We start from the raw sequence: 10,702 nt of genomic DNA on the forward strand, positions 1-10,702 counted from the left end.
TTTCATTTGTTACATATTGTTAAGGGGCCGCATGATTGGAAGTAACTTTCATTTTTAAAAAGTCTGAACCCGGTTCAGATCACCAAATTCCAAGTGGCCAAGAAAGGCACCATGGGGCATCTTGTCCCTTAAGGCAACAGATAAAGCTCTATCCTCTCTTTCTGTAAGGCCTCCCTCAGTCCCTTCATTTATGAAAGCTAATCATTTAGAGATATCAGTAAATATAGCATTGTTATAGCAATTCAATGTATAAAACTTGCTCAATTGAAATTCCAGGTGAGTACAAGTCCTGTAGGTAGATTATTCTGAGTTTACTGAATTGATCAGAAAAGTTAAAAGGTGGAATTTTTGGGTCTGGTTCTACCTTTATTATTGCTGGTCTTAAATAAATCACTTCGCTTGTCCTTTTTCCTTCTGATTTTGTTCCCATTAATAAAAACAGGAAAGTGGGACTTGTCATAAAACTGCCTGGGAGATGACAAAAACTAAATACTTCATGTTCTTTTGTAAGGAAATGCTCTGGTGAAGTAGCACCTCACTCAAATGACTCCAACCTTAACTCTCAGATACATGACTATCAAATTAAAAAGCATTAAAAAAATAAAAGCTTTAGAGGGCCATGCACTTACGGTTATATGGCTTATTATTAGGAGAGTCCCATAGACTTCTACTCAGAGCCTATTTGCTTTGTCTTGAAGCACAGTTCTAATAGTATTTTTATTTTATCCATTTCACAATAGATCATTAGAATAGGAAAGATAGAATACTGACTGTAACTGCTTACCTGAAAGAAAGTTTAAGACCTCGAAAAGGCAGTGCCAAATAATTTTAAAAACAAATAGCCAGATGGAACCTTTGCATGCGTGAGCAAACTTTCCTTTTCATCACAAAAGATCTTGAAGTCATCAATATATCGCAGTATAAATGACAATAATAATGAACTTGCATCCTTAACACAAGGTGAAATTATGCTGATTGCACTGTGTTTAGAAAGGCAAGTGGGTAGATAGTAATTTTTACAAAGATTTTCATTTAAAATAGAAAATTTTAGCACTTAAGGGAATAAGCTTTAGTTGATTGTGAAATATATAAGTAGAATTCCTCATTCCTCACAATGTTAGATAAATGAAGTGTTTTAATAGGAAAAACTAATAGTACCTTAGTTTAACATGCCATTCCAATGCATGCCTTCCAGTTAAACCTCAGACTATAAGGGGTGGTTGGTTCCGTGCTGATTGCAGAAAAGATTATCATCCACTAAATAATTCAGTTTACATCTTTTCTCCCTCTGATTTTCTATCCAAGAAGAATCAAGGCCTGGTTTTGCTTAGTTTGTGAAATCCCAATCCAGAGGAGGCTGGCTAAAGACCATGAGTTCTAGACATGTTAGATTTGGGTCAGGTTGTCTGTGTATGTCATTAAGAATTGAGAGGCAGTTTGATATTTTATGGAAAATATCTGGGAAATGCAAATTAAGAACTGACCACAAGGATTACATGGTAAGTTACACTAGAAGTGCACAGAGCACATCAGACCACTATTGGTTATGGCCCAACAAATATGAAAAAAAGAATATCTCAGTTTCTCTAGAGATTACAACAATAAAGAAATCAGAAGAACTTGGTTATTCCTGAACCATACAAAGAGGAAAAGAATTTATGTGAATGGAAATATAGCTTCAGAAATGAAATTCTGACATTAAAATTTCATTTGGCTTAGTTCAATTACAAGGATAACTGATGGATGTTTCCAAAATTGATTCTAATATTTGATTTTGCAAATACCTGGAAATTTTTTTATTTGAGATCTAACTTAAAAGGAAAAAATGGCTGGGCATGGGGGCTCACTCTTGTAATCCCAGTATTTTGGGAGACCGAGGTAGGAGGATCACATGAGTTTGAGACTAGCCTGGGCAATACACTGAGACTGGTCTCTCCAAAAAAAAAAAAAAAAAAATTAAAAATTAGCTGGGCATGGTGGCGCAGGCCTGTAATCCTAGCTATGGGGGTAGGGGTGGTGGTAGGGGTGTGTGTGGGGGGGTGGAGGCTGCGGTGGGAGGATCACTTAAGCCCAGGAGTTTGAGGTTACAGGAAGCTATGATCGCACCACTGCACTTCAGCCTGAGCGACAGAGCAAGACTCTGTCTCTAAAAAAAAAAAAAAACCCTCAAGGGTTTCCTTGCTTTGAGAAAGGATGATACAAATCTAATCAATTGACAAAAGAATTTTCCCTCTAATAGATGATGTCTATTTCAAAACACACTCAAAATATCTTCTTTCTCCAATAACTGCAGCTGAGTTTATTTTTCTGCACTGCTGACTGGGAGTATCACATTTATTGAGCACCAGCCCTATTTTAGGTGCTAACCTAAGTTATCTTGGTTAATATTGACAATAATCCAACGAGGAAGGCATTTATTATCTTCTTTTAGGACAAGGAAGCTCAAAGCTTAAAGAGATAAGATAACTTGCCCTTGGACATATTAGGAGTAAAAGTGATGGAGCTAGTCTTCAAACTCAGATCTCTATTTTTCTAAAGCTGGTGCTACTCCCATACGCCTTCCCAAAGGAATGGGATTCCATTTGCTTGTACCGGCTTATTTGTTCCAAGGTCTGGAGGCACAGAAGTCTTTAGGCATCTACAAATTTATGGACTACGTTTTGAAATTCCGAAGTGTCAGAACTTTGGAATTCTTTTCTTTCCCCTTTCTCAATAAGAACTTGAACTTTTCAAAGTCTCAATCTTTATCAATCTAGAAATTGAGTCAGGTATCTGCAGGTGTCTCATTTGTTACTACTAAGTTGCTTAAAATGAAGTTAGAGCTGCCTGATGAACATAGGTGCCAGCTAAAAAACATGATTGTGTTCTTTCTGCAACTCAAAGAGAAGAAGGAACATTTCTATGTAATTGGACTAGAAGCTGGTATTGTGTTCTGACACAAAAAGGATTTGGAGCCTTTTGTAGTTGTGTACTTTCTAACCCTTTGTTTAGAAGTCTGAGAAATTCTGAGAGGTACAATAAGGTTAATAACACAAAGTTCAGGTTTGTGAAAAAGAAAATTAGGAAGCACTTAGCCCATGGTATCAAATTTCCCTTTTTTTCAAAAAGAAAATCTACATTCCCTATGATGTCTTTCCAGATAATAGTGTTTGTTCATCAAATGAACTAACATTTTAACTATTTATACTTCAAAAATAAAGAGAACTACCATTTGCTTCCCACTTCTCTCTCCTCACAGCGTGTGGTGGGGCTGGACTTGGCGGCAGTCGAACAATAGCTTAAACTTTTATTTAATATAATTTTCATATTTAAAAAAATTACATGATGCTAAAACCTCAAAAGTCAGGCATAAACACATGAAAAAATAAATTTTAGAAGGACTCCTTTGAAATAAGAGAATTTCTGGCTTGGCTGGTTTCAGGACTCAAGGTTTCCATGTAATCTGTGAAGAATCCAGCCAGTGGTATACGCTTCCTGTTTATATCTTTCTAAATAAAAGTGAACAGTGTCTTAATTGCCAGGATAAGATAACTTACATATCTTGGTTTTCAAACATGCATCTTGTAGTTGAGCACTGCAGAACAGCTTTACTCTGGGAAATATGATTGAAGGGATTAAGTAATGCCCCCTCTCTATTCCTCCCACCCTTTTCCTCAAAAGCAAAAGAGAGAAGGTGGGATTAAAATATAGGGCCCATAAACCCAATAGACAATTTTAGTAGCCAGTTCTGAGATGACTTTCTAGAAAAATGTAGCTAAGGAGCTGCCAGTTACAGAAGCTGTTGGCTTAGTGCAAAAGGAGCCCACAAGGATTGCTCTATAAGAGCCTCTTGAATGTTACAGAGTTGGAGAATATAATTTAGAAATAGGTTAAAGACACGCAAACATGTTTTCATTGCTCATTTCCCCTAAAACTTAAAGTTGGAGGAGCCAGGATTCAGTCCTTAACACCTAATATCTTCTCTTTTCTACGTTTACTTCTTAAGTGATCCTATAGGGCCTCATGGCTTTAATTTCAAATTTGGATTTTTAGTGTGAATTTTTTCAGAACTCTAGACATGTATACATACACCCATCTACTTAACATCCACTCTATTATGATGTCCAGTCAGCATCGCAAACCTTAGTGTCTCTTAAAATGAACTTCTGATTCCCTTCACCTCCAACCTCCTACAGCTTCTGTCTCCACTCCATTTGGCCACTTGCTCAGGCCAAGCATTTCGGAGTCACCCTTGACCCCTCTCTGTCATGTACACCCTATTTCTGATATCACAGTAAATCCTTTGGGCTGTATCTTCAAAATGGATCCAGTACCCAACCACTTCCCACGACCTCTACTTCTATCACCTTGGACTAGTCCCTCATCATCTCTCACCTGGATGACTGCAAGAACCTCCTAAGTGGTCTCCCTGTTTCTACCTCTGCTCCCTGATAGACTTTCTCAACACAGAAGTCGCAGTGATCACTTTAAAACCAAAGTCAAATTATGTCCTTCCTCGCTCGGTTCAAAATGCTCCATCTCACTCAGAGTCAACACCAAGATCCCTAGAAAGGCCGGAAAGACCCTGCCTGATGGGCCCTGAGCACCACCCCCTTAGCTCCCAAACCTCACTCCTACTATTTTCTCCATCAATCCCTCCATTCCGGCCAGTCTGGCCTTGTTTTTCTCTAGATTGACCCGGCCCACTGCCCTCAGGGCCTTGGCTTCACTGGGTTCTCTCCCTTCCTGCACTCACTCAGCCATGCTCCCCTCACTTCCTCAGACTGTCACCTTCTCAAAGACTCCTAAGGAAGAGGGAGGAGTTTTGTTATGTTTCAGCCACATTCTCAATCCCCTTTCTTTTTTTAGTTCTCTCCATTGCACTTATGACCTATTATATCACATAGTTATTTACTTTGTTGATTATCTATTTCCCCTTCTCTGGAATGCAAGTTTCATGGGGGCAGAAATTTTTTTCTACTTTGTTTTATTCACTGCTGTATCTCCAGTGTTCAGAGTAGTGATTGGTACATAGTAGGTGCTCCACAAATATTTGTTGAATGGGTGAGTGTTTTAGGACCAGTAAACTCTGACAGTTGGGGACTATCCTAGCACTTCATGGCAGTTCTGTAATTACTCATAATGGTCTTCCTAAAAATCAAAGAGGTGACTCAAAAATATCTATTAGACTAAATTTGTTATGATAGTAGATATGATATTCCTCTAGAAAAACAGTGATTACATTTTCACCAGAGTCTGACACTGAAACATGCTGCGGAAACCATAGTGATCAGCCATTAATTTAATACTTATAGGTGTCTCTTAGGTGCTTTGGTACATATAGAAAAGAAAATAAAGTGACCCTGCCTTTCAAGGAGCTTATTTTTGAGTAGGATTGTCAATATCTGTAATACACGCCATGAGGGAGATGAGCTCCAGAAGATTCTCAAGTACACATAGCTCCCACAGCAGGGAGGATGGAGACATTTCCAGTAGCAGCGCTTTATGTAAGAGCAGGTGCTTGAGAGGGGCCTTGAAGCATGGTTAGGATTCAACTGGGAGAGACAGATACTGGGATACAGAGAATCTATTAGCTGAATTTGTGAAAGTTTATCATCCCTAGAGGGTTTTTCTTTGGTGGAGGAGGAAAAGGGAGTAGATTTGTTATGTTTCAGCCATTTTTGCCTTATTCTAAGTTCAATTTGGCCAAAGTGGGTTATCTCTCCTGAACAGAAAGCTTTTCAGTAAGAGGAGTAGGGTTACTTTGCAATAACACTGAGCATAAAACAACACTTGGACATTCAGGAATTCAATTCCACAAATACAGATGCTGTTCTCAATTTGCCCAAGGCTCTGTAGAGAGGCGTGCTAAGGGAAGTAGGAGGACTATGAGGGTTGCCCCAGAAACCACAGGATCAAACTGTTCGCATTTAGGGAAAGGAAGTGAGGCCCTTTCGTAGAGTGGTAAGCGTGCAAGACAGTCAGGAAGCAATATTCCAAGAACTATGCTGGTGATGGGAGAAAAGAGGTCTCCGGTGAAGTGGTAGCCAAAGGAGTTAGCTGGGTTACTGGAAGAATTTATATATACCATATATTTGTATAATGTAATGTTATTTTATATAAATACATAATGATATGTTACACATAATATCATATATGTGGGAAGAGAGAAAGAGGGGAGGGAGGGAGAGGGAGAGAGGAGGAAATGGAAAATGCAGTATCTTAGAGTATCCGGTCTTAGAGATTTCCTACCTTCTTCTATCATTAGTAAAAGTCATTGCTAAGGCCAGAGAGGAAGTCAGAGCCACAACCAGATAAGAGTAGTCTTTATTCCTTCGATAAGAGAGAACAGTTTTCATTATTTCCTGTGGAATCATCATCAGAGCATTTTAAGATTGGAAGAAGTATTAGAGACAATCCCCGTCTCACAAGTGAGGAAGCAGAAACCAGGGGTAAAGTGACTCTTCCAAAGTCAGATCGCCGGCTGGCTGGAGGGGACACCTGGTCTCACACCAGTCCACTGCTATCTCCACCGTACTGTTCCACAAAACCCCTAAGTCTCACTTCTTATTTTTCAAAGCCATGCCAATTTTGCATTCTACTTTGTAACATATACATTTTTGCATATGTTACATATATGAACATAATATGAAAATAATATATTTACTTTATCCAGAAAAACTGATGTTCATGAAAATTTCACATAATTGCAACACATTTCTGCTTTAGACCCCAGCTTGAGGGCATAGAGCTCTACACCAAGACAGTGCTTCATGCTCTGCAAATAGAATTGGTACTTTGTGGTCCAGGAACATAGGCTCTCCATGAAAATAAAGAATTCTTCTCTCCTTGCTGAAATTTCAGTTTTCATTAAGGCCTCACCTTGCCTTTTATGAGAGAAGGAGAGCCTCCTATTTTCCCCATAGAGCAATCTGTTACTGAACATTTACTCATTCATTCAAACAAATCCTTACTGAACACCTACTATGTGATGGGCACTGTACAATGATGAACAAAGCAGACAGAGGGCCTTGCCCTTGTCAAGATGGAAATAATAAATTACAAGCAGACATTCCTCCCTTCTCATTTCACCCTCCATGAACTCTACATCATGAAATAGTAGTGACTCCTCTGCCTAGGCAATATAGTTGGGAAGCAAGAGATGAGTCATAAAATGAGACCCCCCCCAAAGGCAACATATAGATCTAGATATAATTTAGACTCTGCCTAGGCAATGAAGGCTGAACTGAACTTTGAGATATTCCACTCTGTTCCATCCCAATTGGGGAAAGATGAGACAATTGAGGCCCAGTAACTTGTTCAAGTCACCTGGCTAATTGGTACCAGGACTGAGACTAGAAAATGAGTCATCAGACTCTTTTCACCGTGTCTGCTCTTGGAATTCCATGGCCAAGTGCTGGTTTAGGGCACCCACGAGGACCCAGCACTAACCTCCTGCAGACTCAGGCATAGGGTTGATTGAGGCTGTGCTGATTTCTTAGGTGGAGCGAGTGAAGTGTCTACTGTTGTCCTGATGTTTTCACACAGCAGGAATATTTCCTTCTTAGGATTAGAATCTCAGCTGCTGCTCCTTTTGAATTTTGAATCCCTGTTTTGTCGTCTTAAAGAGAGCAGACGTTGGCGGTGTGTCTGTTCCATGCTGTGTTAGGTGTCAAACCCATGGCCAAGAGTAAACAGCTACAGTAGGTGAGGTGGGATTAAGATAGCCCAGGCAGTTCCGGAGGCTGAACAGAGACGCAGAGGGCATTAAAAGTTGCCAACGCTGTGTTCGCTGCCTAACGCTTTATCTATAGACTAAATGCTTATCTTTTCATCTCAGCATGGAAGATCGGCGTCTCCAAGCATTGAGTACAGCCTGTGCACAGACACTCAAAGGCCGGTTATTGTTGAAGATTATGTAAAGAGGCTTGTTGAGAACTCAGAAAAAAAAAAAATCAAATCACAGAGTTCTATTTGTTCCTGTTGTCAGACTGAGATGTTGGGCAGGGAGGGAAGGAAGGAAAGACTAAAGCCCTGTCAGATAGCACACGAGGACACGTGCGAGCCAAAACCGCTCGGTCTTTTGATTGCCACAGACCTGGCTCCTGGGAGCGTCTGTGCCCGGGGGAGCTGGGTTCTCACTGTGCTGCGGGGGCTGGAGCAGGGACCGGGCATGAGATGTTCATGTTGGTTCTCGTCCACTTCCCGGCTGGAGAAGGAGGTCCTCCTTTCGTGTTTCTTAGTCGATGGCATCCTGACCACTCATTTGCCTTTTGGTGACTTTGCTTCTCCCTCCTCCCCCGTGTCCTGATCTCTACTCCTGTCCTTTCTCCCTCCTGAACCCCTTCCCAGTCCGTCCGCTGCTCTCCACCCCCGCGCCATGCCCTGCTCCAAGCCACACTCCTCGCTCCCCCTGAACCTCCACCATGCTCTCCTGGCTGATCTCTCAGCATCCAGTCCCGATGCCCGCGCGACAGTCCATTCTCCACTCTGCAAAAGGGTACCTTTTCAAAGTGCAAATCGAATCTGTCTAAAACCATCAGTTTTCTTGCTCCTAGGATAATAAAACCAAAACTCCTTAATGTGACTTCCTGAGCGCTCCCTGAGGTCAATTCTACCCGCCTCTCCATCCTCACCCTGCCGTGTTATTCCCCTTGTTGTGGGGGTGCCACCCACCCTGGCATCCTCTCAATTTCTCAAATGCCCCATTCCCTACTGCTTCAGGGCTTTCAGCACATATTTCTCACTGCTTGGAAGGCCCTTCCCACCACTTGGCCTAGATAATTCCTCAATATCCTTTGACTCCTTAGGGAGAATTTCTCTGCTCCCTCTGGCTAGGTCTATTATATGTTCCTTTAGCATTCCAGCTTTTTCTCTGTAGCATTTATAAAGTTTATAATTAAATAATTGGTATTTGCTTCATATCTGTCTCTTCTAAGAAGACAATATATACTCACAGTGACAGCACATACTGTATATGTCTACAGCACAAGGGCAAGGCGCTTGGCCCATGGTAGCACTTGGACTTTGTTGAATGGGTGGAAAGACACCTTCCACTGGGTTGTCACTATTGCATGTACTATTTGAGGTCAGAAGACCCCTTTCCTCCCAGGCCTACTATAGGACCTAGCATAGCAGAGGGTTAGATAACTTTTCCTCAATCGATTTTAAGCTGGTGACTGACTTGGAAGTATGGACAGCTTCTGAAAGGCTGTCCCGGAGAGCTGCTTATGCCTTAGGATAGCCAATGTAACACGTGCAACCTCACAGTGACTTTTCCTTACTTCATTACTGGTTCAATCTGAATCTATTGATTTTAGTTCTTAATTTTGTCTGTTTGGCTAGTTTAGCTCTTTACGTTGCATTAAATATTTGCTCAGTTAATACAGACTGGGGGAGCACTTCAGGCGAGGACAGCTGAGAAGGGGCGTAGGAGGGACCTTACAAAGTGACGTGGCTGCTGCACAATTCTCTTCCTGCCACCGGCTCCTCCAGCCCTTCCTTCCTCTGTGAGCCCTACTCCAGCAGGAGCTGCTTTATTGAGAAGATGAAACTTCAGGATGAAGCTCTCACTTACTTATTTCCACTTAGTTGTATTTTCATTAATCCCCTCTTCTTTCCTCCTCTTCATTTCTTCCCGCTCTCCTGTGCCCTGTTATCCCAGAATGGGTGGCGTTTCATTCTTGTCCCAAATGTACTGTCCACCTGTACTCTTAATCCCTGCGGCTCCTGCTTCTCTCCAGACCCTGACCTTTTTACCTGACTTCTCTCTTTTGTCTTCAGTTTCTCTCTGTCTCCTGGCTCCTCTTCATCACCCAGACGTGTGCTCAGTTCTCAAAAAATCCCTGAGCCCTTACTTTTATCGTGATTCCTTTTTCTACCCCCATTTATTCTTCTATTTCTATTTCTTTGTTTATAATCAAATTACTCAAAAGAGTTGTCCACACTTACCACTGCTACTTTCTTCATACCTTCTCACTCTTGTAGTCATTGCAGTATGGTTTCGGACTTCTCCATTTTCATGCTAATAGTAAAAATACATAGAAGGTCCATAGTGACCTCTAAATAGTGAAATTCAATGAACATGTGTTTATTTTCTGTTTTATTCTATGCGTAAGGGATCATATTGGGTACACAAGGAGGTAGGACATTGTTGCTGCCCTCCTGGAGCCCAGAGACAAAGAAGCTAATAACTGCCTACAATACAAGAAATAATTGCTTTATGGAAGTACACCTGAAGTGTGATGAAATCACCGGCCAGTCTAACTAGGGGAGATGATAACTACTTCACCAGTAAGTCAGTCCTTCACCTGGGAGTTGTAGGAAGAAAAAGAGCTTGACAAGCTTAAAAATTCTGAGTGCTGTAAGGGAGTAGAGCACAGGTACAGTGAGAAAGAAAAGCAAGAGAACTTCCAAGGGGTGCAGACAAGAGAGGTGGTCAGTGGACTCATGAACAAGGTGGTACTTGTTCTGGTCCCTGAAACACTGAGGTGGATGTTTTGGAAGTCAGATGGCTACAAAGCTCCAAGGATTCCCTCTCTAAAAGACTGCAACACGGAAGGCAAGACGGGAATTTCATCTCCGAGTGGGAAGGCCCCACGGACTTTAAGGAACTAGGGGTGGAATAGCAGCAGCACCTGCACAAACACCGAATGGTGCTTCTAGAGGATTATCAATTAGGTCATTTTCTACCTTTAATCACACATAGTAAGTGTTTTTGCTG

This window comes from Lemur catta, chromosome 9, assembly GCF_020740605.2.
Source record: "Lemur catta isolate mLemCat1 chromosome 9, mLemCat1.pri, whole genome shotgun sequence".
NCBI lineage: Eukaryota > Metazoa > Chordata > Mammalia > Primates > Lemuridae > Lemur > Lemur catta.